This window comes from Anomaloglossus baeobatrachus, unplaced genomic scaffold, assembly GCF_048569485.1.
Source record: "Anomaloglossus baeobatrachus isolate aAnoBae1 unplaced genomic scaffold, aAnoBae1.hap1 Scaffold_218, whole genome shotgun sequence".
NCBI classification, from domain to species: domain Eukaryota; kingdom Metazoa; phylum Chordata; class Amphibia; order Anura; family Aromobatidae; genus Anomaloglossus; species Anomaloglossus baeobatrachus.
The window spans coordinates 155,193-163,435 of NW_027441988.1; the positions used below are offsets into that span (position 1 = coordinate 155,193).

General features: G+C 50.7%; 1 pseudogene; it reads right to left on the reverse strand.

Moving 5' to 3' along the window:
• Window positions 1-7,821: 7,821 nt before the first annotated feature.
• LOC142261426 (U2 spliceosomal RNA) lies at window positions 7,822-8,028 on the reverse strand (annotated as a pseudogene).
• Between the last annotated feature and the right edge of the window lie 215 nt (window positions 8,029-8,243).

An 8,243-nucleotide genomic window follows, 5' to 3' on the forward strand; every position in this document is an offset into this window, starting at 1 on the left:
CAACGTGGAGCCTCCCAATTTTTGGCTGCCCTGCCTAAGGGCTATACTATAATACACCCACTTCCTGACAATGGACACTTAATGTTTTGAGGCCCTCATGCACGTCTCTATCCAGGGACAACGTGGAGCCTCCCAATTTTTGGCTGCCCTGCCAAAGGGCTATACTACAAAAGACCCACTTCCTGACAATGGACACTTAATGTTTTGAGGCCCTCATGCACGTCTCTATCCAGGGACAACGTGGAGCCTCCCAATTTTTGGCTGCCCTGCCTAAGGGCTATACTATAATACACCCACTTCCTGACAATGGACACTTAATGTTTTGAGGCCCTCATGCACGTCTCTATCCAGGGACAACGTGGAGCCTCCCAATTTTTGGCTGCCCTGCCAAAGGGCTATACTATAATACACCCACTTCCTGACAATGGACACTTAATGTTTTGAGGCCCTCATGCACGTCTCTATCCAGGGACAACGTGGAGCCTCCCAATTTTTGGCTGCCCTGCCAAAGGGCTATACTACAAAAGACCCACTTCCTTCCAATGGGCACTTCAGGTTTACAGGCCCTCATGCACGTCTCTATCCAGGGACAACGTGGAGCCTCCCAATTTTTGGCTGCCCTGCCTAAGGGCTATACTATAATACACCCACTTCCTGACAATGGACACTTAATGTTTTGAGGCCCTCATGCATGTCTCTATCCAGGGACAACGTGGAGCCTCCCAATTATTTGCTGCCCTGCCAAAGGGCTATACTACAAAAGACCCACTTCCTTCCAATGGGCACTTCAGGTTTACAGGCCCTCATGCACGTCTCTATCCAGGGACAACGTGGAGCCTCCCAATTTTTGGCTGCCCTGCCAAAGGGCTATACTACAAAAGACCCACTTCCTTCCAATGGGCACTTCAGGTTTACAGGCCCTCATGCACGTCTCTATCCAGGGACAACGTGGAGCCTCCCAATTTTTGGCTGCCCTGCCTAAGGGCTATACTATAATACACCCACTTCCTGACACTGGACACTTAATGTTTTGAGGCCCTCATGCACGTCTCTATCCAGGGACAACGTGGAGCCTCCCAATTTTTGGCTGCCCTGCCTAAGGGCTATACTACAATAGACCCACTTCCTTACAATGGGCACTTCAGGTTTACAGGCCATCATGCACGTCTGTATGCAGGGGCATTGGTGAACCTCACAATTTTGGACTGCCCTGGCAAAGGAAAATACTACAAAGACTCAGTTCCTCAAAATGGGCACATTAGACTCAGAGGCCTTTATGTACGTCTCTTCTCAGGGACATCGGAGTGCCACACAATGTTTTACGTAAAATCTTTCATGTATTGATCTCAAAAAGTAACATACATTAGCTCTATCTCACTATTGGGTATGTGCCCTTAACATTTCCGCTATGAAAAATCATTTTGGTGTCATTTTGGAAGGTTTTCTGGTGAGTCCGTAAAAATGGCGTAAAACGCGGACAAAATTATTCACAGCTGTGACTTTTGAGTGATAAATGCTTCAAGGGGTCTTCCCCATGCTGTTGCCATGTCATTTGAGCACTCTTCGGAGACTTTTGTGCCATTTTTAGGGTTTCTACATGCTGCCGGTGGTCATTTCACAAAAATACTCGGGTCTCCCATAGGATAACATTGGGCTCGGTGCTCGGGCCGAGTACACGAGTATCTTGGGAGGCTCGGCCCGAGCTTCGAGCACCCGAGCTTTTTAGTACTCGCTCATCACTACTAATAAACCTAAAAAATAAAAATAAATTGAATAAAAATCATGAATGTTGTGTTATAACAGGAAATTCGGTGTAAGAATGAATATCCGGGATGAGAGTTCAGCGAATGAGTTATAGAAATTGTTACAAAAAGGAGTGTGTACGGTTTATGCGTAAATTTTCAGAATGCGTACATGAAAATTATATGTATGTGAGAATGTCCCCCATGCTTTGTAAAAAGTTATTTATGAAAATGTAAATAAAATATATAAAAATGCCTAATTATTTATAATTTATGAGAAAGATATATATGTATGGAAGAATGTTATAAGGTGTCCAAGAACCATAAAGAAAAAGGGTGCATATATAATGTTAGAGGTCTAGAGTTCCACCAGGCTATATCACCCCTAAAGAAATAGAAAGAAGACCTTACTACCTGTGTACCCCAAAAAAAGCTATATTTCTTAGCCAGGATTATGGTGGAGATATGCACAAGTGAAATAAGAATATAAAGTAATACAATAAGATTATAAAACCAATATGTGTGCATTCATGCACCACCCGGTACGCTACCCTTGCCAAATTGCTCACTCTAGATCCCCACACGATCCATGAAGCCGTTCCCCCGGTCACACCGCCTGCTGCCGGTTCCCACTCATCCCTGGGGGAGTTAGGCGAGTGGTATCGAGAGCTACATGTCGGCACTGATGATACCCCCATACACCACAAGGAAGGGGTATACCGGGTGGTACAGGAGTATGAGCGGGTTTTTAGCAAGCACCCTCTAGATTTTGGGCAGATTAAAGGGGTTCAACACCACATCCCTACCGGTACACACTCCCCTATTAAAGAGAGATACAGGCCTATTCCCCCTGCGCACTACCAATGCGCCAAAGACATGTTGAGGAACATGAAGGAGGCAGGGGTTATTAGGGACAGCTGTAGTCCCTGGGCCGCTCCGTTGGTGCTGGTTAAGAAGAAGGATGGCACCATGCGGATGTGTGTGGATTACCGGAAGATTAACCAGATAACGCATAAGGATGCTTACCCTCTGCCCCGCATCAAAGAGTCCCTGGCCTCGCTGAGAACCGCTAACTACTTCTCCACCCTTGACCTCACCAGCGGGTACTGGCAGGTGGCCGTGGCACCGGAAGACCGAGAGAAGACTGCCTATGGGACCGTTTTGCTGTACTTGGATGATGTGATTGTGTACTCACAGACGTATGAAGCCCACCTGGAGCACCTAGCCGAGGTGTTCGCGTCCCTTGCCAAGTATGGGATGAAGTTGAAGCCCTCAAAGTGTCATCTGCTGAAACCCAGAGTGCAGTACCTAGGACATGTGGTTGGTGCGGAAGGTGTCGCCCCCAACCCCGAGAAGATCACCGCCATCCAAGACTGGCCGAGACCGACCACAGTGAGGGAAGTGAGGCAGTTTCTGGGCCTGGTGGGATATTACCGTCGCTTCATTAAGGGGTACACAAAGATGGCTGCCCCCATGCAAGACCTCCTCGTAGGACAGACCAAGGGTGGTAGATCCCTAGTAGCCCCATTGGTGTGGGAAGAAAAGCATGAGGAATCCTTCCGCCAGCTGAGAACAGCCCTGACCGGAGAGGAAATCCTAGCGTACCCTGACTACAGCCGCCCATTCATCCTCTACACCGACGCCAGCAATGTGGGCTTGGGGGCTGTTCTATCCCAGGTCCAAGACAGAAGGGAAAAGGTAATAGCTTATGCTAGCCGAAAACTCCGACCGACTGAGAGGAACCCTGAGAACTACATCTCCTTCAAGCTTGAGCTCTTGGCACTGGTGTGGGCTATCACCGAGCGGTTCCGCCATTACCTGGCAGCAGCCAAGTTCACCGCGTACACAGACAATAACCTGCTGACCCATCTAGATACGGCCAAGCTGGGCGCGTTGGAGCAGCGGTGGGTGACCAGGTTAGCCAACTACGATTTCACCATCAAGTACCGGGCCGGCCGTACCAACGTCAATGCCAATGCACTCTCCCGGATGCCCCACCTGTCGGAAGAGGGGCCAGAGGATGATGACCTCGAAGAGATCGAGTTGCCTGCATTTCACCGGCCATTCACTGAGAAGGTGCACGTCTACCAACAACGGGTGAACCTGGATCCGCTGCCCCGACAGGACTGGCAGGAAGCTCAGGACCAGGCACCTGCTGTCCGCCTGGTCAAGACTCTAGTGGAACAGGGTTCTGCTGGGATAGACCCTGCTGCCCCTGCCGAAGCCCAACGTCTGTGGCAAGAACGGACCCGGCTATACCTACACCAGGGGAAGTTGTATCGCGAGCTGATTAATCCAAAGACTCACGAGAAGATCCGCCAGCTGGTGATTCCCCAGGCTAACGTGCCCACCGTCCTGCAAGCATACCATGATGGTGCAGTGCACTTCGGGTGGAAGAAGCTAGAGATGTTGTTAAGAGAGCGGTTCTATTGGAGTGGAATGCGGGAATCTGTGGAGGCCTGGTGCCGAGAATGTGGCCCTTGCGCATTGAGAAGGAAGGACGAGGCCAGCCAGAAGGCACCCCTACACCCGATCATTACACACCAACCGCTGGAGCTGGTTGCCCTTGACCATGTAAAGCTCACCCCCAGCCGAAGTGGGTACACCTACGCTCTGACCATCGTAGACCACTACTCGAGGTTCCTGGTGGTTGTCCCAGTTAAGGACCGCACCGCTGCTAAGGCTTTCCAGGCTTATTTCTGTTGACCGCATTGGTACCCGGAGAGGGTGCTTACCGACCAGGGTCCGGCCTTTGAAGCAGAGGTATTCCAGGAATTCTGCCAGTTGTACGGCTGCAAGAAAATCCGGACCACGCCTTACCACGCCCAAACCAATGGCATTTGTGAAAAGATGAACCACTTGGTCCTGGGCCTCCTCAAGACGTTACCACTGGAAGAGCGGAACCTGTGGCTGGAGAAGCTACCTGACCTGGTCGATATGTACAACAACATCCCTTCCAGCTCTACGAAATGCACTCCAGCATACCTGATGAGAGCTCGTCCCGGCCGGCTACCAGTGGATCTGGAAATGGGCTTGGAAGCTTCAGAAGCACTCCTGTCGACAGCTGAATGGGACACTCGGCGGAGGACACAGTACCGACAGGTCCAGGAGTATGTTGAAAAGAACTTGTGCCGGAGTCGGGGACAACAGGAGCAGTGCTTCAACAAGAAGGCGCCTGCCGGTTCCTTCCAACCTGGGGATGTAGTGCTGAAGCGGAAAAGAAGGGCCCACAAGCTGGATGATCAATGGGAAAAAACCCCGTATCTAGTTCAGCCCACAGGATGGGAGAATGGGAAGGCCTACCAGATCAGCCGTGACCAGGGGGGGACTTTGGCCACGGTTTCCCGAGACCACCTGAAGAAGTGCCCACCAGCATTGAGAGTAGCGGATGAGGCTCCAGTTCCCAGTCCAGTGGAGAAGGAAAAAGAGGTAATCCACACCATGATGGGTGATTTTCCAGCAGACTGGCCTACACAGAACGGTGCGGTGATCCTTCCAGTGATACTGTTCCCACAACCCGTGGATGAAGAAATGATGGAAACGGTTAACCGCGAGCCAGTGCCCAGGGATGTACCTGTACCCAGCTCCCCTACGCCTCCGCCTGCCCCACATGATAGCAGGGAGGAGGAACTGACTGTTCCCTCTGCCCCACTGCCTGTCACCACTGACACCGGACCCCGAAGGTCCACTCGCCCCAACCTAGGTAGACCCCCACTTAGGTACAGGGAAACTACTCTTTAAAAGGGGGGGGCTTTATGTGTTGAGTGTACCAGTTTGAAAGTTTTAAATGATAAGTAAAGATGATCAACCAAAGAAGTTTACCTGATTGAACCGTGATTAAACCGGCCGTTGCCGGCAACTGTTGTCCCCGTAGGGACTGTGCAACCATTGCGTAAGGAACTGCTTACGGACAAGCCCGAGAACTTGCAGGGCAACCACAAACTTAGTGCAATGTAAATAAAAATGTTTGTTGGCTTGACACCGTTACCGCCTCCGGAGAGGCTGATTTGGGAGGATGGGCCTGGAGGAAAGGGATGGCCTAGGCCCGCCACTACCGTAACCGGTGGCGATCCTCCGGGGGTTCAGGGGTCCCCTTGGACGTGGGCCCCCTGAAAGACACAGAACCCGCTCGGGCAACTTGGTGCTGGACTGGGGTCAAGGGGTGCTGCCCGCTTCTTAGGGGCAGCATCAGGGCCAGGTTGTTTGGGTGGGAGAAGAGCGGAAGCTGTACCGTTGTAAAATGTTTATGATGCTTTTACATGTTTTACCGTTTTATTCTTTTTCAGTTGTGAAAATAAAACCGGTGATGGACGGGCAGCCCGCGGACGGTCTGCATTTTACTATAGGGGAATGTGGCGCCCTGGACAAGCCAGGTCGTCACAGGTACTACACCAACACACTCTACACTCCGGCTAGGCACACCGAAGCTAAACACAAATCCTAGTTGCCTTCCTCCAGGGGCTGATGTCCACACCAGGGGGTGGGCCAGGCGGTTGATCCCACCCACCGAGGAGTTCACAGTCCTGGAGGCGGGAAAAGGAGTCAGATTAGAGATCAGTTTTGGAGTTAGAGAAGTGAAGAGGAGAGGAGACTGACCGTGTCCGGGTGTGTGGCCCGGGCACTCAGCAAGGTTGGCAGACGGTGGTGACCTTCTGCAGGAGAGGCTGATTGGAGTGAACCGTACGGACCGGGGATGGGCGGTGGCCCGCCGGTACCAGATCGGGGAGTGAAGAGAAGCCAGCACCATCCGGCAGGGCCTACGGACCCCGACCAGGCTAGGAGTCGCCGTAAAACCGGTCAAATCCGTTAGCGACAGGAACCTCCAGTGTTTCCCAGCAGTCAAGACCCGATTGAAGGCAACAGCTCACACCGTAGAGGGAAGCACAGTCACCGCCAAGGCTACAGTTCCCAGGGCCAGAGCCTGCGGGCAAAAGGGGCTCCCTCAGCATCCATCCAAGCTGGGGAGCGGGTTACCGGTGGGAAGCCCGCTAGATTTTGGGGGAATAAAAGGGGTTCAACACCACATCCCCACAGGTGCACACCCACCCATCAAAGAGAGCTATAAGCCAATACCACCTTCACATTGCCAGTGTACCAAGGACATGTTGAGCAACATGAAGGCGGCTGGGGTTATCCGTGACAGTTGTAGCCTTTGGGCAGCTCTGTTGATCCTGTTAAAAAAGAAGGACGGCACCACTCCCCGTATTGAGGAATCGCTAGCTGCATTGAGAACTGCAAATTATTTTTCTACCCTTGATCTCACTAGTCACTATTGGCAAGTGTCCGTTGCTGAGGCAGACCGGGAGAAGACCGCCTTCGCCACCCCTATGGGTCTCTGCGAGTTCAAAAGCATGCCCTTCGAGCTGTGCAATGCGCCAGGAACCTTCCAGAGGCTGATGGAATGCTGCTTGGGACAAGATTTTAGGGTGTATAAAAAGGGAGATTAGATCCCGTGATCCCAACGTATTGTTACACCTCTATAAATCACTTGTAAGGCTACATCTGGAATATGGGAACCAGTTTTGGGCTCCACATTTTAATAAGGACATTCAGAAGTTAGAGTCAGTTCAAAGGTGGGCAACTAGACTACTACAAGGAATGGAAGGCCTCCCATATGATGACAAGTTGAAAAAGTTATTAAGTGATTATTGGCTGCAATGGGGCTTTCTGGCTGGTGCCAGCCTCTCTTCTTAGCACACAGGAACCACAATCCCTACACCATGCTTCAATGGATTCTCTCATCCCAGCCCAGTAAAACTACATATTTTACACAGTCATAAGCAGCCAAAAGGGATCTATTCTATTCAATTGCAAATGATCTAGATAAGACTGAGAATAAGATACTGCACGGGACATAGCAGAGTTGGTCAAGTTGAGTGGAGATGAGTTTGCTATTTGGCACAGCTTTTTGCATCAATAAAGCAAGTAAAAGGTGTGAAAGATAAAAAAAAAGGGTGAAAGTGTGAAAAGTGAATTGGCCAAATTGAGGTGCATATAAAGTTTTTGCTTTCTTTCAATTCACTAATGGGGCTCATTTGAATCAGGTGAATTGAGTTCTGCTTTTGGAAACTGGGTTAAGAAGGGGTGCACCGGTCCTGGAGGTACTGCAATACCAGGTCAATGCGTGCAGTGGACAGAGCAAGATTTTTTCCATCTCCTTGTTCTAAAAATCCATTTAATATATGGTCCCCAGAGAGGGGACGTATCAGATATTAAACTGATAAGAACAGATTTAATTTTTTTTTTTTTCTGTTTATCAGTAGGACTTCAAAATAACAAAGGTGATCGCCTCCCGTTGCCTGGGAACCGTCCAGGCACAAGAGGGCTATGTGTCACCAGAAGGCGCACACACTTCCTCAAGGCCGGCAGACGTGCAATCCCAGGCACCTTCCAGTACCGACCAAGGTAGCGTCCTCCAAAACTACACTTGATCTTAGCCAAAAGGCCGAGAAGCTATAACCCGAATTGGTTACGGCCTTGAGTGGCACCCTGGCCTATACC